At 52.9% G+C, this 21,480-nt stretch overlaps 1 protein-coding gene across 2 annotated transcripts in view; it reads left to right on the top strand.

Moving 5' to 3' along the window:
* Nucleotides 1–2,751: 2,751 nt before the first annotated feature.
* LOC147663712 (uncharacterized) overlaps nucleotides 2,752–21,480 on the top strand; it is a 147,102-nt gene continuing 128,373 nt past the window's right edge. For both annotated transcript variants that reach the window (XM_086950244.1, XM_086950245.1), the window contains exon 1: nucleotides 2,752–2,842. The gene's annotated coding sequence lies outside the window, so the exon portion shown is untranslated. The remainder of the gene's footprint in view (nucleotides 2,843–21,480) is intronic.

The raw sequence follows: 21,480 nt of genomic DNA on the forward strand, positions 1-21,480 counted from the left end.
AGGTCTGGGGGAGGAGGGGGTACAATGGCCCCCTCGTGGGGCTGCACGTGCTCTGCAGCTGGAGGTCTGGGGGAGGAGGGGGTACAATGGCGCCATCGTGGGGGCTGCACGTGCTCTGCAGCTGGAGGTCTGGGGGAGGAGGGGGTACAATGGCCCCCTCTGGGGGCTGCACGTGCTCTGCAGCTGGAGGTCTGGGGGAGGAGGGGGTAAAATGGCCGAGTCATGAGGCTGCACGTGCTCTGCAGCTGGAGGTCTGGGGGAGGAGGGGGTACAATGGCCCCCTCTGGGGCTGCACGTGCTCTGCAGCTAGAGGTCTGGGGGAGGAGGGGGTACAATGGCCCCCTCTGGGGGCTGCACGTGCTCTGCAGCTGGAAGTCTGGGGGAGGAGGGGGTACAATGGCTCCCCTCGTGGGGCTGCACGTGCTCTGCAGCTGGAAGTCTGGGGGAGGAGGGGGTACAATGGCCCCCTCATGGGGCTGCACGTGCCCTGCAGCTGGAGGTCTGAGGGAGGAGGGGGTACAATGTCCCCCTCTGGGGGCTGCACGTGCTCTGCAGCTGGAGGACTGGGGAGGAGGGGGTACAATGCCCCCTCTGGGGGCTGCACGTGCTCTGCAGCTGGAAGTCTGGGGGAGGAGGGGGTCCAATGGCCCCCTCTGGGGGCTGCACGTGCTCTGCAGCTGGAGGTCTGGGGGAGGAGGGGGTACAATGGCCCCCTCGAGGGGCTGCACGTGCTCTGCAGCTGGAGGTCTGGGGGAGGAGGGGTACAATGGCCCCCTCTGGGGGCTGCACGTGCTCTGAAGCTGGAGGTCTGGGGGAGGAGGGGTACAATGGCCTCCTCTGGGGGCTGCACGTGCTCTGAAGCTGGAGGTCTGGGGGAGGAGAGGGTACAATGGCCCCCCTCGTGGGGCTACACGTGCTCTGCAGCTGGAGGTCTGGGGGAGTAGGGGGTACAATGGACCCCCTCTGGGGGCTGCACGTGCTCTGCAGCTGGAGGTCTAGGGGAGGAGGGGGTACAATGGCCCCCTCCGGGGTCTGCACGTGCTGTGCCGCTGAAGGTCTGGGGGAGGAGGGGGTACAAAGGACCCACTCTGGCGGCTGCACGTGCTCTGCAGCTGGAGGTCTAGGGGAGGAGGGGGTACAATGGCCCCCTCTGGGGGCTGCACGTGCTCTGCAGCTGGAGGTCTGGGGGAGGAGGGGGTACAATGGCCCCCTCTGGGGGCTGCAGGTGCTCTGCAGCTGGAGGTCTGGGGAAGGAGGGGGTACAATGGCCCCCTCTTGGGGCTACAAGTGCTCTGCAGCTGGAGGTCTAGGGGAGGAGGGGGTAAAATGGCCCCCTCTGGGGGCTGCATGTGCTCTGCAGCTGGAGGTCTGGGGGAGGAGGGGGTACAATGGCCCCCTCTGGGGGCTGCATGTGCTCTGCAGCTGGAGGTATGGGGGCTGGAGGGGGTACAATGGCCCCCTCTGGGGGCAGCACGTGCACTGCAGCTGGAGGTCTGGGGGAGGAGGGGGTACAATGGCTCCCCTCGTGGGGCTGCACGTGCTCTGCAGCTGGAGGTCTGGGGGAGGAGGGGGTACAAAGGCCCCTCTGGGGCCTGCACGTGCTCCGCAACTGGAGGTCTGGGGGAGGAGGGGGTACACTGGCCCCCTCTGGGGGCTGCACATGCTCTGCAGGCTGGAGGTCTGGGGGAGGAGGGGTACAATGGCCCCCTCGTGGGGGCTGCACGTGCTCTGCAGCTGGAGGTCTGGGGTCTGCACGTGCTCTGCAGCTGGAGGTCTGGGGACTGCACGTGCTCTTCAGCTGGAGGTCTGGGGGAGGAGGGGGTACAAAGGCCCCTCTGGGGGCTGCACGTGCTCTGCAGCTGGAGGTCTAGGGGAGGAGGGGGTACAATGGCCCCCTCTGGGGCTGCACGTGCTCTGCAGCTGGAGGTCTGGGGAGGAGGGGGTACAATGCCCCCCCTCATGGGACTACACGTGCTCTGCAGCTGGAGGTCTGTGGGAGGAGAGGGTACAATGGCCCCCTCTGGGGGCTGCACGTGCTCTGCAGCTGGAGGTCTGTGGGAGGAGAGGGTACAATGGCCCCCTCGTGGGGGCTGCACATGCTCTGCAGCTGGAGGTCTGGGGTCTGCACGTGCTCTGCCGCTGGAGGTCTGGGGTCTGCACGTGCTCTTCAGCTGGAGGTCTGGGGGAGGAGGGGGTACAAAGGCCCCTCTGGGGGCTGCATGTGCTCTGCAGCTGGAGGTCTAGGGGAGGAGGGGGTACAATGGCCCCCTCTGGGGGCTGCACGTGCTCTGCAGCTGGAGGTCTGGGGGAGGAGGAGGTACAATGGCCCCCTCTGGGGCTGCACGTGCTCTGCAGCTGGAGGTCTGGGGAGGAGGGGGTACAATGGCCCCCCTCATGGGACTACACGTGCTCTGCAGCTGGAGGTCTGTGGGAGGAGAGGGTACAATGGCCCCCTCTGGGGGCTGCACGTGCTCTGCAGCTGGAGGTCTGTGGGAGGAGAGGGTACAATGGCCCCCTCTGGGGGCTGCACGTGCTCTGCAGCTGGAGGTCTGGGGGAGGAGGAGGTACAATGGCCCCCTCTGGGGCTGCACGTGCTCTGCAGCTGAAGGTCTGGGGGAGGAGGGGGTTGTGAAAGCTTTTCTAGCTGAAGAAAGGGAAGTGAAGCCATGTGATGCTGCGAGGAAGGAGGAAGTAAGGCAGCCTCGAGCGAAGTGTGGCGCCTGCTCTGAGCTCACCACACACTGCTCCACACCCCACTGCTCTGATAGAAAGGAACACTTGAATGTCCAGAGTGCTTTATACAACGCTTGAAGTCACCTTTGACAACTGGCAGAAGAGGCAGGTAAGCAGGGCTGAACTGACCTGACAGGTCAATGTATGGCAGAAGAGGCCGTAATCAGGGCTGCACTGACCAGACAGGTCAATGTATGGCAGTGCTGCACTGGCCTGTACTGCCATCTGGCAGCTGACCAGACAGCTCAATGTATGGCAGAAGAGGCAGGTAAGCAGGGCTGCACTGGCCTGTACTGCCATCTGGCAGCTGACCAGACAGCTCAATGTATGGCAGAAGAGGCAGGTAAGCAGGGCTGCACTGGCCTGTACTGCCATCTGCCAGCTGACCTGATAGCTCAATGTATGGCAGAAGAAGCAGGTAAGCAGGGCTGCACTGGCCTTATAGCTCAATGTATGGCAGAAGAAGCAGGTAAGCAGGGCTGCACTGACCTGACAGCTCAATGTATGGCAGAAGAGGCAGGTAAGCAGGGCTGCACTGGCCTGTACTGTCATCTGCCAGCTGACCTGACAGCTCAATGTATGGCAGAACAAGCAGGTAAGCAGGGCTGCACTGGCCTTATAGCTCAATGTATGGCAGAAGAAGCAGGTAAGCAGGGCTGCACTGACCTGACAGCTCAATGTATGGCAGAAGAGGCAGGTAAGCAGGGCTGCACTGGCCTGATAGCTCAATGTATGGCAGATGAAGCAGGTAAGCAGGGCTGCACTGACCTGACAACTCAATGTATGGCAGAAGAGGCAGGTAAGCAGGACTGCACTGGCCTGTACTGCCGCCTGGCAGCTGACGTGACAGCTCAATGTATGGCAGAAGTGCAGGTAAGCAGGGCTGCACTGGCCTGACAGCTCAATGTATAGCAGAAGAGGCCGGTAAGCAGGGCTGCACTGGCCTGTACTGCCGTCTGGCAGTGCCTGTAGAGCTGACCTGACAGGTCAATGTATGGCAGAAGAGGCAGGTAAGCAGGGCTGCACTGACCTGTACTGCCGTCAGGCAGCTGACCTGACAGCTCAATGTATGGCAGAAGAGGCAGGTAAGCAGGGCTGCCCTGACCTGACAGGTCAATGTATGGCAGAAGAGACAGGTAAGCAGGGCTGCACTGGCTTGACAGCTCTATGTATGGCAGAAGAGGCAGGTAAGCAGGGCTGCCCTGACCTGACAGGTCAATGTATGGCAGAAGTGCAGGTAAGCAGGGCTGCACTGGCCTGACAGCTCAATGTATAGCAGAAGAGGCCGGTAAGCAGGGCTGCACTGGCCTGTACTGCCGTCTGGCATTGCCTGTAGAGCTGACCTGACAGGTCAATGTATGGCAGAAGAGGCAGGTAAGCAGGGCTGCACTGACCTGACAGGTCAATGTATGGCAGAAGAGGCAGGTAAGCAAGGCTGCACTGACCTGTACTGCCGTCTGGCAGCTGACCTGACAGCTCAATTTATGGCAGATTTGTGTGGCTCATTTTTGGGTCTTTTGTATGGCCAGGTGGGTCGGGGTTATTGCTGATTTCCCTAACGTCACCACAAAGATTGCCTGTAGCAAGCACAAATATATGGTCTCCCAAAGCTCGCAAAACACTTACACACAGCATTTCTTTAAATACTCAAAACTGCATTTGCAATGTAATAGGTCTCGCATTACTGAATGTTGGAGTTATTGGTGTTGCATTATTATTAGAAATGCCAATGGCTCAAACTTTAATAATGCGAGACCTATTGCATTGCAAATGCTTATTTAAAGTTTTGCGGGTGGGTCTAATGTGGCACCGGAGTGGATGGTCTTCATGGTTGTTACAGTCTTGTTTGTGGTGATGGCGTTCAACATAGCCAAGGTCCATTCTTTGGCTGAGATTGGAAGGCTGGCTGCGAGCGGGTCAGGTGGAAGGTTGAAGTTGTCGTATATGGATGTGATCTTGTTCCAAAACGATTTACAGAGATTGTTGCAGGGGTCTTTTAATGGGGGATGTTGCTGGTGGTGGCTGCAGGCACCATGAATTCTCTGATGATGGTGAAGATTTATTTGCTGCTGTTGTTGGCTTGAATGCGGTTGGCATGAGCTGTTCATTTGGCATTTCAGACTTGCTGTTGGAAGTATCTCAGGGCAGATTTGAAGACTTCCTTGTTTGCGGTGTCTTGGCTCATTCACTACTTGCTTTCAGTTGCTTACTGTGCTGCTTCGCCATCCTGGATGCCTCTGTGTGCCAGTTGACTTGTATTCGTGATTTGGAATAGTTTTGCTGTGCTTGAGGGGGTCCAGGGTGTCGAGCAGGTGGTGATCCATTCATTGCAGTTCTTGATGTCTTCCGTTAGGTTGCTGGTGTGCTTGAGGGGGTCCAGGGTGTTGGTGCAGCTGGTGATCCATTCATTGCAGTTCTTGATGTCTTCTGTTAGGCTGCTGCTGTGCTTGAGGGGGTCCAGGGTGTCTGTACAGGTGGTGATACATTAATTAAAGTTCTTGATGTCATCCGTTAGGTTGCTGACATGCTTGAGGGGAACCAGGGTGTCAGTGCAGGTGGTGATCCATTCATTGAAGTTCTTGACGTCTTCCGTTAGGTTGCTGTTGTGCTTGAGGGGGTCCAAGGTGTCGGTGCAGGTGGTGATCAATTCCATGAAGTTCTTGATGTCTTCCGTTAGGTTGCTGCTGTGCTTGAGGGGGTCCAGGGTGTCTGTACAGGTGGTGATACATTAATTAAAGTTCTTGATGTCATCCGTTAGGTTGCTGACATACTTGAGGGGAACCAGGGTGTCAGTGCAGGTGGTGATCCATTCATTGAAGTTCTTGACGTCTTCCGTTAGGTTGCTGCTGTGCTTGAGGGGGTCCAGTGTGTCGGTGCAGGTGGTGAGCAATTCTTTGCAGTTCTTGATGTCTTCCGTTGGGTTCCCACTGTGCTTGAGGATGTCCATAGTGTTGCTGCAGGTGGTGATCCTTTCATTGGAGTTCTTGATGTCTTCCATTAGGTTGCTGCTGGTATGCTTGAGGGGGCCATGGTGTTGCTGCAGGTGGTGATCCATTCATTGCTGTTCTTGATGTCTTCCGTTAGGTTGCTGCTGAGCTTGAGGGGGTCCAGGGTGTTGGTGCAGGTGGTGATCCATTTATTTCTGTTCTTGATGTCTTCCGTTAGGTTGCTGCTGTGCTTGAGGGGGTCCAGAGTGTTGTTGCAGGTGGTGATCCATTCATTGCAGTTCTTGATGTTTTCCGTTAGGTTGCTGCTGTGCTTGAGGGGCTCCTGGTGTCAGTGCAGGTGGTAATCCAGTCATTGAAGTTCTTGACGTCCTCCGTTAGGATGCTGATGTGCTTGAGGGGGTCCAGGGTGTCGTGTAGCTGGTAATCCATTCATTGAAGTTGTTCATGTCTTCTGTTAGGTTGATGCTGTGCGTGAGGGGGTCCAGGGTGTAAGTGCAGGTGGTGCTTCAATCACTGCAGTTCTTGATGTCTTCCATTAGGTTGATGCTGTGCGTGAGGGGGTCCAGGGTGTCGGTGCAGGAGGTGATCCATTCATTGCAGTTCTTGATATCTTCCGTTAGGCTGCTGCAGTGCTTGAGGGGGTCCGGTGTGTCGGTGCAGGTGGTGATCAATTCTTTACAGTTCTGGATGTCTTCCATTAGGTTCCTGCTGTGCTTGAGGGGGCCCAGGGTGTGGGTGCAGGAGGTGATCCATTCATTTTAGTTCTTGATGTCTTCCGTTAGGTTGCTGCTGTGCTTGAGGGGGTCCAGGGTGTTGGTGCAGGTGGTGATCCATTCATTGCAGTACTTGATGTCTTCTGTTAGGTTGCTGCTGTGCTTGAGGGGCTCCAGTGTGATTGTGCAGCTGCTGATCCATTCATTGCAGTTCTAGATGGTTTCCGTTAGGTTGCTGCTGTGCTTGAGGGGGTTCAGGGTGTCGGTGCAGGTGGTGATCCATTCATTGAAGTTCTTGATGTCTTCCGTTGGGTTGCTGCTGTGCTTGAGGGGGACCAGGGTGTCGGTGCAGGTGGTGATCCATTTATTGCAGTTCTTGATGTCTTCCATTAGGTTGCTGCTGGTATGCTTGAGGGGGCAAGGGTGTTGCTGCAGGTGGTGATCCATTCATTGCTGTTCTTGATGTCTTCCGTTAGGTTGCTGCTGTGCTTGAGGGGGCCCAGGGTGTTGGTGCAGGTTGTAATCCATTCCTTTTAGTACTTGATGTCTTCCGTTAGGTTGCTGCTGTGCGTGAGGGGATCCAGGGTGTTGGTGCAGGTGGTGATCCATTCGTTGCAGTTCTTGATGTCTTCCGTTAGGTTGCTGCTGGTATGCTTGAGGGGGCAAGGGTGTTGCTGCAGGTGGTGATCCATTCATTGCTGTTCTTGATTTCTTCCGTTAGGTTGCTGCTGTGCTTGAGGGGGTCCAGGGTGTTGGCGCAGGTGGAGATCCATTCATTTCTATTCTTGATGTCTTCCGTTAGGTTGCTGCTGTGCTTGAGGGGGCCCAGGGTGTTGGTGCAGGTGGTAATCCATTCCTTTTAGTACTTGATGTCTTCCGTTAGGTTGCTGCTGTGCGTGAGGGGGTCCAGGGTGTTGGTGCAGGTGGTGATCCATTCGTTGCAGTTCTTGATGTCTTCCGTTAGGTTGCTGCAGTGCTTTAGGGGGTCCAGTGTGGTGGTGCAGGTGGTGATCCATTCATTGCAGTTCTTGATGTTTTCCGTTAGGTTGCTGCTTTGTGTGAGGGGGCCGAGGGTGTTGGTGCAGGTGGTGATCCATTCATTTTAGTACTTGATGTCTTCTGTTAGGTTGCTACTGTGTGTGAGGCGGTCCAGGGTGTTGGTGCAGGTGGTGATCCATTCATTTTAGTACTTGATGTCTTCTGTTAGGTTGCTACTGTGTGTGAGGCGGTCCAGGGTGTCGGTGCAGGTGGTGATACATTCATTGCAGTTCTTGATAATTTCCGTTAGGTTGCTGCTGTGCTTGAGGGGCTCCATGGTGTTGGTGCAGCTGCTGATCCATTCTTTGCACTTCTTCATGTCTTCCGTTAGGTTGCTGCTGTGCTTGAGGGGGCCCAGGGTATTGGTGCAGGTGGTGATCCATTCATTTTAGTACTTGATGTCTTCTGTTAGGTTGCTACTGTGTGTGAGGCGGTCCAGGGTGTTGGTGCAGGTGGTGATACATTCATTGCAGTTCTTGATGTCTTCCGTTAGGTTGCTGATGTGCTTGAGGGGGTCCATGTGTCGGTGCAGGTGGTGATCCATTCATTGAAGTCCTTGACGTCTTCTGTTAGGTCGCTGCAGGGGGTGATCCATTCAGTGAAGTTCTTCATGTCTTCCGTTAGGTTACTGGTATGCTTTAGGGGGCCAGGGTGTTGGTGCAAGTGGTAATCCATTCATTGAAGTTCTTGATGTCTTCCGTTAGGTTGCTGCTGTGCTTGAGGGGGTCCAGGGTGTTGGTGCAAGTGGTAATCCATTCATTGAAGTTCTTGATGTCTTCCGTTAGGTTGCTGCAGTGCTTGAGGTCGTCCAGGGTGTCGGAGCAGGTGGTGATCCATTGATTGCAGTTCTTGATGTCTTCCGTTAGGTTGCTGCTGTGCTTGAGGGGGTCCAGGGTGTTGGTGCAAGTGGTAATCCATTCATTGAAGTTCTTGATGTCTTCCGTTAGGTTGCTGCAGTGCTTGAGGTCGTCCAGGGTGTCGGAGCAGGTGGTGATCCATTGATTGCAGTTCTTCATGTCTTCTGTTAGGTTGCTGTTGTGCTTGAGGGGGTCCAGGGTGTTGGTTGGTGCAGCTGGTGATCCATTCATTGCAGTTCTTGATTTCTTCCGTTAGGTTGCTGATGTGCGTTAGGGGGTCCAGTGTGTCGGTGCAGGTGGCGATCAGTTCTTTGCAGTTCTGGAAGTCTTCCGTTAGGTTGCTGCTGTGCTTGAGGGGGTTCAGGGTGTCGGTGCAGGTGGTGATCCATTCATTGCAGTTCTTGATGTTTTCCATTAGGTTGCTGCTGGTATGCTTGAGGGGGCCAGGGTGTTGCTGCAGGTGGTGATCCATTCATTGCTGTTCTTGATGTCTTCCATTAGGTTGCTGCTGTGCTTAAGGGGGTCCACGGTGTTGCTGCAGGTGGTGATCCATTCATTGGAGATCTTGATGTCTTCCATTAGGTTGCTGCTGGTATGCTTGAGGGGGCCAGGGTGTTGCTGCAGGTGGTGATCCATTCATTGCAGTTCTTGATGTCTTCCGTTAGGTTGCTGCTGTGCTCGAGGGGCTCCAGGGTTTTTGTGCAGCTGCTGATCCATTCATTGCACTTCTTCATGTCTTCCGTTCGGTTGCTGCTGTGCTTGAGGGGGCCGAGGGTGTTGGTGCAGGTGGTGATCCATTCATTTTAGTACTTGATGTCTTCTGTTAGGTTGCTGCTGTGTGTGAGTGGGTCCATATTGTTGCTGCAGGTGGTGATCCATTCATTGCAGTTCTTGATATCTTCCGTTAGGTTGCTGCTGTGCTTGAGGGGTCCAGGGTGTCGAGCAGGTGGTGATCAATTCTTCGCAGTTCTGGATGTCTTCCGTTAGGTTGCTGCTGTGCTTGAGGGGGTCCAGGGTGTTGGTGCAGGTGGTGATCCATTCATTTTAGTACTTGATGTCTGCCGTTAGGTTGCAGCTGTGCGTGAGGGGGTCCAGGGTGTTGGTGCAGGTGGTGATCCATTCATTGCAGTTCTTGATGTTTTCTGTCAGGTTGCTGCTGTGCTTGAGGGGGTCCATAGTGTTGCTGCAGGTGGTGATCTATTCATTGGAGTTTTTGATGTCTTCCATTAGGTTGCTGCTGGTATGCTTGAGGGGGCCAGGGTGTTGCTGCAGGTGGTGATCTATTCATTGCTGTTCTTGATGTCTTCCGTTAGGTTGCTGCTGTGCTTGAGGGGGTCCAGGGTGTTGGTGCAGGTGGTGATCCATTCATTGCAGTTCTTGATGTTTTCTGTTAGGTTGCTGCTGTGCTTGAGGGGCTCCAGGGTGTTGGTGCAGCTGCTGATCCATTCATTGCACTTCTTCATTTCTTCCGTTAGGTTGCTGCTGTGCTTGAGGGGGCCGAGGGTGTTGGTGCAGGTGGTGATCCATTCATTTTAGTACTTGATGTCTTCCGTTAGGTTGCTGCTGTGTGTGAGGCGGTCCAGGTTGTTGGTGCAGGTGGTGATATATTCATTGCAGTTCTTGATGTCTTCCGTTAGGTTGCTGCTGTGCTTGAGGGGGTCCAGGGTGTTGGTGCAGGTGGTGATCCATTCATTGCAGTTCTGGATGTTTTCTGTTAGGTTGCTGCTGTGCTTGACGGGCTCCAGGGAGTTGGTGCAGCTGCTGATCCATTCATTGCACTTCTTCATTTTTTCCGTTAGGTTGCTGCTGTGCTTGAGGGGGTCCAGGGTGTTGGTGCAAGTAGTAATCCATTCATTGAAGTTCTTGATGTCTTCCGTTAGGTTGCTGCAGTGCTTGAGAGGGTCCAGGGTGTCGGAGCAGGTGGTGATCCATTGATTGCAGTTCTTCATGTCTTCTGTAAGGTTGCTGTTGTGCTTGAGGGAGTCCAGGGTGTTGGTTGGTGCAGCTGGTGATCCATTCATTGCAGTTCTTGATGTCTTCCGTTAGGTTGCTGCTGTGCTTGAGGGGGTCCAGGGTGTCGGTGCAGGTGGTGATACATTTACTGAAGTTCTTGATGTCTTCCGTTAGGTTGCTGATGTGCGTTAGGGGGTCCATAGTGTTGCTGCAGGTTGTAATCCATTCCTTTTAGTACTTGATGTCTTCCGTTAGGTTGCTGCTGTGCGTGAGGGGATCCAGGGTGTTGGTGCAGGTGGTGATCCATTCGTTGCAGTTCTTGATGTCTTTCGTTAGGTTGCTGCTATGCTTGAGGGGGTCCAGTGTGTCGTGTAGGTGGTAATCCATTCATTGAAGTTCTTGATGTCTTCCGTTAGGTTGCCGCTGTGCTTGAGGGGGACCAGGGTGTCGGTGCAGGTGGTGATCCATTCATTGCAGTTCTTGATGTCTTCCATTAGGTTGCTCTTGGTATGCTTGAGGGGGCAAGGGTGTTGCTGCAGGTGGTGATCCATTCATTGCTGTTCTTGATTTCTTCCGTTAGGTTGCTGCTGTGCTTGAGGGGGTCCAGGGTGTTGGCGCAGGTGGAGATCCATTCATTTCTATTCTTGATGTCTTCCGTTAGGTTGCTGCTGTGCTTGAGGGGGCCCAGGGTGCTGGTGCAGGTGGTAATCCATTCCTTTTAGTACTTGATGTCTTCCGTTAGGTTGCTGCTGTGCGTGAGGGGGTCCAGGGTGTTGGTGCAGGTGGTGATCCATTCGTTGCAGTTCTTGATGTCTTCCGTTAGGTTGCTGCAGTGCTTTAGGGGGTCCAGTGTGGTGGTGCAGGTGGTGATCCATTCATTGCAGTTCTTGATGTTTTCCGTTAGGTTGCTGCTGTGCTTGAGTGGCTCCAGGGTGTTAATGCAGCTGCTGATCCATTCATTTCTATTCTTGATGTCTTCCGTTAGGTTGCTGCTGTGCTTGAGGGGGCCGAGGGTGTTGGTGCAGGTGGTGATCCATTCATTTTAGTACTTGATGTCTTCTGTTAGGTTGCTACTGTGGGTGAGGGGCTCCAGGGTGTCGGTGCAGGTGGTGATACATTCATTGCAGTTCTTGATGTCTTCCGTTAGGTTGCTGATGTGCTTGAGGGGGTCCATGTGTCGGTGCAGGTGGTGATCCATTCATTGAAGTCCTTGACGTCTTCTGTTAGGTCGCTGCAGGGGGTGATCCATTCAGTGAAGTTCTTCATGTCTTCCGTTAGGTTACTGGTATGCTTTAGGGGGCCAGGGTGTTGGTGCAAGTGGTAATCCATTCATTGAAGTTCTTGATGTCTTCCGTTAGGTTGCTGCAGTACTTGAGGGGGTCCAGGGTGTTGTTGCAGGTGGTGATCCATTCATTGCAGTTCTTGATGTCTTCCGTTAGGTTGCTGCTGTGCTTGAGGGGGTCCAGGGTGTTGGTGCAAGTGGTAATCCATTCATTGAAGTTCTTGATGTCTTCCGTTAGGTTGCTGCAGTGCTTGAGGTCGTCCAGGGTGTCGGAGCAGGTGGTGATCCATTGATTGCAGTTCTTCATGTCTTCTGTTAGGTTGCTGTTGTGCTTGAGGGGGTCCAGGGTGTTGGTTGGTGCAGCTGGTGATCCATTCATTGCAGTTCTTGATTTCTTCCGTTAGGTTGCTGATGTGCGTTAGGGGGTCCAGTGTGTCGGTGCAGGTGGCGATCAGTTCTTTGCAGTTCTGGAAGTCTTCCGTTAGGTTGCTGCTGTGCTTGAGGGGGTTCAGGGTGTTGGCGCAGGTGGAGATCCATTCATTTCTATTCTTGATGTCTTCCGTTAGGTTGCTGCTGTGCTTGAGGGGGCCCAGGGTGCTGGTGCAGGTGGTAATCCATTCCTTTTAGTACTTGATGTCTTCCGTTAGGTTGCTGCTGTGCGTGAGGGGGTCCAGATTGTTGGTGCAGGTGGTGATCCATTCGTTGCAGTTCTTGATGTCTTCCGTTAGGTTGCTGCTGTGCTTGAGTGGCTCCAGGGTGTTAATGCAGCTGCTGATCCATTCATTTCTATTCTTGATGTCTTCCGTTAGGTTGCTGCTGTGCTTGAGGGGGCCGAGGGTGTTGGTGCAGGTGGTGATCCATTCATTTTAGTACTTGATGTCTTCTGTTAGGTTGCTACTGTGGGTGAGGGGCTCCAGGGTGTCGGTGCAGGTGGTGATACATTCATTGCAGTTCTTGATGTCTTCCGTTAGGTTGCTGATGTGCTTGAGGGGGTCCATGTGTCGGTGCAGGTGGTGATCCATTCATTGAAGTCCTTGACGTCTTCTGTTAGGTCGCTGCAGGGGGTGATCCATTCAGTGAAGTTCTTCATGTCTTCCGTTAGGTTACTGGTATGCTTTAGGGGGCCAGGGTGTTGGTGCAAGTGGTAATCCATTCATTGAAGTTCTTGATGTCTTCCGTTAGGTTGCTGCAGTACTTGAGGGGGTCCAGGGTGTTGTTGCAGGTGGTGATCCATTCATTGCAGTTCTTGATGTCTTCCGTTAGGTTGCTGCTGTGCTTGAGGGGGTCCAGGGTGTTGGTGCAAGTGGTAATCCATTCATTGAAGTTCTTGATGTCTTCCGTTAGGTTGCTGCAGTGCTTGAGGTCGTCCAGGGTGTCGGAGCAGGTGGTGATCCATTGATTGCAGTTCTTCATGTCTTCTGTTAGGTTGCTGTTGTGCTTGAGGGGGTCCAGGGTGTTGGTTGGTGCAGCTGGTGATCCATTCATTGCAGTTCTTGATTTCTTCCGTTAGGTTGCTGATGTGCGTTAGGGGGTCCAGTGTGTCGGTGCAGGTGGCGATCAGTTCTTTGCAGTTCTGGAAGTCTTCCGTTAGGTTGCTGCTGTGCTTGAGGGGGTTCAGGGTGTCGGTGCAGGTGGTGATCCATTCATTGCAGTTCTTGATGTTTTCCATTAGGTTGCTGCTGGTATGCTTGAGGGGGCCAGGGTGTTGCTGCAGGTGGTGATCCATTCATTGCTGTTCTTGATGTCTTCCATTAGGTTGCTGCTGTGCTTAAGGGGGTCCACGGTGTTGCTGCAGGTGGTGATCCATTCATTGGAGATCTTGATGTCTTCCATTAGGTTGCTGCTGGTATGCTTGAGGGGGCCAGGGTGTTGCTGCAGGTGGTGATCCATTCATTGCAGTTCTTGATGTCTTCCGTTAGGTTGCTGCTGTGCTCGAGGGGCTCCAGGGTTTTTGTGCAGCTGCTGATCCATTCATTGCACTTCTTCATGTCTTCCGTTAGGTTGCTGCTGTGCTTGAGGGGGCCGAGGGTGTTGGTGCAGGTGGTGATCCATTCATTTTAGTACTTGACGTCTTCTGTTAGGTTGCTGCTGTGTGTGAGTGGGTCCAGTGTGTCGGTGCAAGTGGTGATCAATTCTTCGCAGTTCTGGATGTCTTCCGTTAGGTTGCTGCTGTGCTTGAGGGGGTCCAGGGTGTTGGTGCAGGTGGTGATCCATTCATTTTAGTACTTGATGTCTGCCGTTAGGTTGCAGCTGTGCGTGAGGGGGTCCAGGGTGTTGGTGCAGGTGGTGATCCATTCATTGCAGTTCTTGATGTTTTCTGTTAGGTTGCTGCTGTGCTTGAGGGGCTCCAGGGTGTTGGTGCAGCTGCTGATCCATTCATTGCACTTCTTCATTTCTTCCGTTAGGTTGCTGCTGTGCTTGAGGGGGCCGAGGGTGTTGGTGCAGGTGGTGATCCATTCATTTTAGTACTTGATGTCTTCCGTTAGGTTGCTGCTGTGTGTGAGGCGGTCCAAGTTGTTGGTGCAGGTGGTGATATATTCATTGCAGTTCTTGATGTCTTCCGTTAGGTTGCTGCTGTGCTTGAGGGGGTCCAGGGTGTTGGTGCAGGTGGTGATCTATTCATTTTAGTACTTGATGTCTGCCGTTAGGTTGCTGCTGTGCGTGAGGGGGTCCAGGGTGTTGGTGCATGTGGTGATCCATTCATTGCAGTTCTTGATGTTTTCTGTTAGGTTGCTGCTGTGCTTGAGGGGCTCCAGGGAGTTGGTGCAAGTAGTAATCCATTCATTGAAGTTCTTGATGTCTTCTGTAAGGTTGCTGTTGTGCTTGAGGGAGTCCAGGGTGTTGGTTGGTGCAGCTGGTGATCCATTCATTGCAGTTCTTGATGTCTTCCGTTAGGTTGCTGCTGTGCTTGAGGGGGTCCAGGGTGTCGGTGCAGGTGGTGATACATTTACTGAAGTTCTTGATGTCTTCCGTTAGGTTGCTGATGTGCGTTAGGGGGTCCATAGTGTTGCTGCAGGTGGTGATCCATTCATTGGAGTTCTTGATGTCATCCATCAGGTTGCTGCTGGTAGGCTTGAGGCAGCCAGGGTGTTGCTGCGGGTAGTGATCCATTCATTGCTGTTCTCGATGTCTTCTGTTAGGTTGCTGCTGTGCTTGAGGGGGTCCAGGGTGTTGGTGCAGGTGGTGATCCATTCATTTCTGTTCTTGATGTCTTCCGTTAGGTTGCTGCTGTGCTTGAGGGGGCCCAGGGTGTTGGTGCAGGTGGTGATCCATTAATTTTAGTACTTGATGTCTTCCGTTAGGTTGCTGCTGTGCGTGAGGGAGTCCAGGGTGGTGGTACAGGTGGGGATCCATTCATTGCAGTTCTTGATGACTTCCGTTAGGTTGCTGCTGTGCTTGAGATGGCCGAGGGTGTTGGTTCAGGTGGTGATCCATTCATTTTAGTACTTGATGTCTTCTGTCAGGTTGCTGCTGTGTGTGAGGCGGTCCAGGGTGTTGGTGCAGGTGGTGATACATTCATTGCAGTTCTTGATGTCTTCCCTTAGGTTGCTGATGTGCTTGAGGGGGTCCAGGTGTCGGTGCAGGTGGTGATACATTCATTGAAGTTCTTGACGACTTCTGTTAGGTTGCTGCTGTGCTTGAGGGGGTCCAGGTGTAGCTGCAGGTGGTGATCCATTCATTGAAGTTCTTCATGTCTTCCATTAGGTTGCTGGTATGCTTGAGGGGGCCAGGGTGTTGCTGCAGGTGGTGATCCATTCATTGCTGTTCTTGATATCTTCCGTTAGGTTGCTGCTGTGCTTGACGGGGTCCAGGGTGTTGGTGCAAGTGGTAATCCATTCATTGAAGTTCTTAATGTCTTCCGTTAGGTTGCTGCAGTGCTTGAGGGGGTCCAGGGTGTTGGTGCAGGTGGTGATCCATTCATTGCAGTTCTTGATGTCTTCCGTTAGGTTGCTGCTGTGCTTGAGGGGGTCCAGAGTGTTGGTGCAGGTGGTGATCCATTCATTGAAGTTCTTGATGTCTTCTGTTAGGTTGATGCAGTGCTTGAGGGTGTCCAGGGTGTCGGAGCAGGTAGTGATCTATTGATTGCAGTTCTTCATGTCTTCTGTTAGGTTGCTGTTTGCTCGAGGGGGTCCAGGGTGTTGGTTGGTGCAGCTGGTGATCCATTCATTGCAGTTCTTGATGTCTTCCGTTAGGTTGCTGCTGTGCTTGAAGGGGTCCAGGGTGTCGGTGCAGGTGGTGATACATTCACTGAAGTTCTTGATGTCTTCCGTTAGGTTGCTGATGTGCGTTAGGGGGTCCAGTGTGTCAGTGCAGGTGGTGATCAGTTCTTTGCAGTTCTGGAAGTCTTCCGTTAGGTTGCTGCTGTGCTTGAGGGGGTCCAGGCTGTCGGTGCAGGTGGTGTTCCATTCATTGCAGTTCTTGATGTATTCTGTTAGGTTCCTGCTGTGCTTGAGGGAGTCCATGGTGTTGCTGCAGGTGGTGATCCATTCATTGCAGTTCTTGATGTTTTCCATTAGGTTGCTGCTGGTATGCTTGAGGGGGCCAGGGTGTTGCTGCAGGTGGTGATCCATTCATTGCTGTTCTTGATGTCTTCCATTAGGTTGCTGCTGTGCTTAAGGGGGTCCAGGGTGTTGGTGCAGGTGGTCATCCATTCATTTTAGTTCTTGATGTCTTCCGTTAGGTTGATGCAGTGCTTGAGGGGGTCCAGGGTGTCGGAGCAGGTAGTGATCTATTCATTGCAGTTCTTTATGTGTTCAGTTAGGTTGCTGTTGTGCTTGAGGGGGTCCAGGGTGTTGGTTGGTGCAGCTGGTGATCCATTCATTGCAGTTCTTGATGTCTTCCGTTAGGTTGCTGCTGTGCTTGAGGGGGTCCAGGGTGTTGGTGCAGGTGGTGATCCATTCATTGCAGTTCTTGATGTTTTCCCTTATGTTGCTGATGTGCTTGAGGGGCTCCACGGTGTTCGTGCAGCTGCTGATCCATTCATTGCAGTTTTTCATATCTTCCGTTATGTTGCTGCTGTGCTTGAGAGGGCCGAGGGTGTTGGTGCAGGTGGTGATTCATTCATTTTAGTACTTGATGTCTTCGGTTAGGTTGTTGCTGTGTGTGAGGGGGTCCAGGGTGTTGGTGCAGGTGGTGATACATTCATTGTGGTTCTTGATGTCTTCCGTGTATGTGCTGCTGTGCTTGAGGGGGTCCATAGTGTTGCTGCAGGTGGTGATCCATTCATTGCAGTTCTTGATATCTTCCGTTAGGTTCCTGCTGTGCTTGAGGGTGTCCAGGGTGTTGGTGCAGGTGGTGATCCATTCATTGCAGTTCTTGATGTATTCCGTTAGGTTGCTGATGTGCTTGAGGGGCTCCAGGGTGTTGGTGCAGCTGCTGATCCATTCATTGCAGTTCTTCTTGTCTTCCGTTAGGTTGCTGCTGTGCTTGAGGGGGCTGAGGGTGTTGGTGCAAGTGGTGATTCATTCATTTTAGTACTTGATGTCTTCGGTTAGGTTGTTGCTGTGTGTGAGGGGGTCCAGGGTGTTGGTGCAAGTGGTGATACATTCATTGCAGTTCTTGATTTTATCCGTTAGGGTGCTGCTGTGCTTGAGGGGTTCCATAGTGTTGCTGCAGGAGGTGATCCATTCATTGGAGTTCTTGATGTCTTCCATTAGGTTGCTGCTGGTATGCTTGAGGGGGCCAGGGTGTTGCTGCAGGTGGTGATCCATTCATTGCTGTTCTTGATGTCTTCATTTAGGTTGCTGCTGTGCTTGAGGGGGTCCAGGGTGTTGGTGCAGGTGGTGATCCATTCATTTCTGTTCTTGATATCTTCCGTTAGGTTGCTGCTGTGCTTGAGGGGGCCTAGGGTGTTGGTGCTGGTGGTGATCCATTAATTTTAGTACTTGATGTCTTCTGTTAGGTTTCTTCTGTGCGTGAGGGGTCCAGGGTGTTGATGCAGGTGGTGATCCATTCATTGCAGTCCTTGATGTCTTCCGTTAGGTTGCTGCTGTGCTTGAGGGGGTCCAGGGTGTTGGTGCAGGTGGTGATCCATTCAATGCAGTTCTTGATGTCTTCCGTTAGGTTGCTGATGTGCTTTAGGGGGTCCAGGTGTCGGTGCAGGTGGTGATCCATTCATTGAAGTTCTTGACGTCTTCCGTTAGGTTGCTGCCGTGCTTGAAGTGGTCCAGGGTGTCGTGTAGGTGGTAATCCATTCATTGAAGTTCTTCATGTCTTCTGTTAGGTTGATGCTGTGCGTGAGGGGGTCCAGGGTGTCGGTGCAGGTGGTGCTCCAATCACTGCAGTTCTTGATGTCTTCCATTAGGTTTATGCTGTGCGTGAGGGGGTCCAGTGTGTCGGTGCAAGTGGTGATCGAATAATTGCAGTTCTTGATATCTTCCGTTAGGTTGCTGCAGTGCTTGAGGGGGCCAGGGTGTTGCTGCAGGTGGTGATCCATTCATTTCTGTTCTTGATGTCTTCTGTTAGGTTGCTGCTGTGCTTTAGGGGGTCCAGGGTGTTGGTGCAGGTGGTGATACATTCATTGCAGTTCTTGATGTCTTCTGTTAGGGTGGTGCTGTGCTTGAGGGGGTCCATAGTGTTGCTGCAGGTGGTGATCCATTCATTGGAGTTGTTGATGTCTTCCATTAGGTTGCTGCTGGTATGCTTGAGGGGGCCAGGGTGTTGCTGCAGGTGGTGATCCATTCATTGCTGTTCTTGATGTCTTCCTTTATGTTGCTGCTGTGCTTGAGGGGGTCCAGGGTGTTGGTGCAGGTGGTAATCCATTCATTTCTGTTCTTGATGTCTTCCGTTAGGTTGCTGATGTGCTTGAGGGGGCCCAGGGTGTTGGTGCTGGTGGTGATCCATTCATTTTAGTACTTGATGTCTTCTGTTAGGTTGCTTCTGTGCGTGGGGGGTCCAGGGTGTTAGTGCAGGTGGTGATCCATTTGTTGCAGTTCTTGATGTCTTCCGTTAGGTTGCTGCTGTGCTTGAGGGGGTCCAGGGTGTTGGTGCAGGTGGTGATCCATTCATTGCAGTTCTTGATGTTTTCCGTTACGTTGCTGCTGTGCTTGAGGGGCTCCAGGGTGTTAGTGCAGCTGCTGATCCATTCATTGCAGTTCTTCATGTCTTCCGTTAGGTTGCTGCTGTGCTTGAGGGGGCCGAGGGTGTTGGTGCAGGTGGTGATCGATTCATTTTAGTACTTGATGTCTTCTGTTAGGTTGCTGCTGTGTGTGAGGGGGTCCAGGGTGTTGGTGCACGTGGTGATACATTCATTGCAGTTCTTGATGTCTTCCTTTAGGTTGCTGATGTGCTTGAGGGGGTCCAGGTGTCGGTGCAGGTGGTGATCCATTCATTGAAGTTCTTGATATCTTCTGTTAGGTTGCTGCTGTGCTTGAGGGGGTCCAGGGTGCCGGTGCAGGTGGTGATCCATTCATTGCAGTTCTTCAAGTCTTCCGTTAGGTTGCTGCTATGCTTGAGGGGGTCCATGGTGTTGCTGCAGGTGGTGATCCATTTATTGAAGTTCTTCATGTCTTCTGTCAGGTTGCTGGTATGCTGAGGGGGCCAGGGTGTTGCTGCAGGTGGTGAGCCATTCATTGAAGTTCTTGATGTCTTCCGTTAGGTTGCTGGTATGCTTGAGGGGGCCAGGGTGTTGCTGCAGGTGGTGATCCATTCATTGCTGTTCTTGATATCTTCCGTTAGGTTGCTGCTGTGCTTGAGGGGCTCCAGGGTGTTAGTGCAGCTGCTGATCCATGGTGGCCCAGGGTGTTGGTGCAGGTGGTGATCCATTCATTGCAGTTCTTGACGTCTTCCATTAGGTTTCTGTTGTGCTTGAGGGGCTCCAGGGTGTTGGTGCAGCTGGTGATCCATTCATTGCAGTTCTTGATGTCTTCTGTTAGGTTGCTGCTGTGCTCAAGGGGGTCCAGGGTGTTGGTGCAGGTTGTGATACATTAATTGAAGTTCTTGATGTCTTCCGTTAGGTTGCTGATGTGCTTGAGGGGGTCCAGGTGTCGGTGCAGGTGGTGATCCATTCATTGAAGTTCTTGACGTCTTCCGTTAGGTTGCTGCCGTGCTTGAGGTGGTCCAGGGTGCCGGTGCAGGTGGTGATCCATTCATTGCAGTTGTTGATGTATTCCGTTAGGTTGCTGCTGTGCTTGAGGGGGTCCAGGGTGTAGGTGCAGATGGTGATCCATTCATTGCAGTTCTTGATGTTTTCCGTTAGGTTGCTGCTGTGCTTGAGTGGCTCCAGGGTGTTAGTGCAGCTGCTGATCCATTCATTGCAGTTCTTCATGTCTTCCGTTAGGTTGCTGCTGTGCTTGAGGGGGCCGAGGGTGTTGGTGCAGGTGGTGATCGATTCATTTTAGTACTTGATGTCTTCTGTTAGGTTGCTGCTGTGTGTGAGGGGGTCCAGGGTGATGTCTTCCGTTAGGTTGCTGGTATGCTTGAGGAGGCCAGGGTGTTGCTGCAGGTGGTGATCCATTCATTGCTGTTCTTGATGTTTTCCGTTAGGTTGCTGCTTTGCTTGAGGGGCTCCAGGGTGTTAGTGCAGCTGCTGATCCATGGTGGCCCAGGGTGTTGGTGCAGGTGGTGATCCATTCATTGCAGTTCTTGACGTCTTCCATTAGGTTGCTGTTGTGCTTGAGGGGCTCCAGGGTGTTGGTGCAGGTGGTGATCCATTCATTGCAGTTCTTCATGTCTTCCGTTAGGTTGCTGCTGTGCTTGAGGGGGTCCAGGGTGTCGTGTAGGTGGTAATACATTCAGTGAAGTTCTTCATGTCTTCTGTTAGGTTGATGCTGTGCGTGAGGGGGTCCAGGGTGTCGGTGCAGGTGGTGCTCCAATCACTGCAGTTCTTGATGTCTTCCATTAGGTTGATGCTGTGCTTGAGGGGGTCCATGTGTCGGTGCAGGTGGTGATCCATTCATTGAAGTCCTTGATGTCTTCTGTTAGGTCGCTGCAGGGGGTGATCCATTCAGTGAAGTTCTTCATGTCTTCCGTTAGGTTACTGGTATGCTTTAGGGGGCCAGGGTGTTGGTGCAAGTGGTAATCCATTCATTGAAGTTCTTGATGTCTTCCGTTAGGTTGCTGCAGTACTTGAGGGGGTCCAGGGTGTTGTTGCAGGTGGTGATCCATTCATTGCAGTTCTTGATGTCTTCCGTTAGGTTGCTGCTGTGCTTAAGGGGGTCCAGGGTGTAGCTGCAGGTGGTGATCCATTCATTGAAGTTCTTCATGTCTTCCATTAGGTTGCTGGTATGCTTGAGGGGCCAGGGTGTTGCTGCAGGTGGTGATCCATTCATTGCTGTTCTTGATATCTTCCATTAGGTTGCTGCTGTGCTTGACGGGGTCCAGGGTGTTGGTGCAAGTGGTAATTCATTCATTGAAGTTCTTGATGTCTTCCGTTAGGTTGCTGCAGTGCTTCAGGGGGTCCAGGGTGTTGGTGCAGGTGATGATCCATTCATTGCAGTTCTTGATGTCTTCCGTTAGGTTGCTGCTGTGCTTGAGGGGGTCCAGAGTGTTGGTGCAAGTGGTAATCCATTCATTGAAGTTCTTGATGTCTTCTGTTAGGTTGATGCAGTGCTTGAGGGTGTCCAGGGTGTCGGAGCAGGTAGTGATCTATTGATTGCAGTTCTTCATGTCTTCTGTTAGGTTGCTGTTTGCTCGAGGGGGTCCAGGGTGTTGGTTGGTGCAGCTGGTGATCCATTCATTGCAGTTCTTGATGTCTTCCGTTAGGTTGCTGCTGTGCTTGAAGGGGTCCAGGGTGTCGGTGCAGGTGGTGATACATTCACTGAAGTTCTTGATGTCTTCCGTTAGGTTGCTGATGTGCGTTAGGGGGTCCAGTGTGTCAGTGCAGGTGGTGATCAGTTCTTTGCAGTTCTGGAAGTCTTCCGTTAGGTTGCTGCTGTGCTTGAGGGGGTCCAGGCTGTCGGTGCAGGTGGTGTTCCATTCATTGCAGTTCTTGATGTATTCTGTTAGGTTCCTGCTGT

This window comes from Lissotriton vulgaris, unplaced genomic scaffold, assembly GCF_964263255.1.
Source record: "Lissotriton vulgaris unplaced genomic scaffold, aLisVul1.2 SCAFFOLD_3943, whole genome shotgun sequence".
Taxonomy (NCBI): domain Eukaryota; kingdom Metazoa; phylum Chordata; class Amphibia; order Caudata; family Salamandridae; genus Lissotriton; species Lissotriton vulgaris.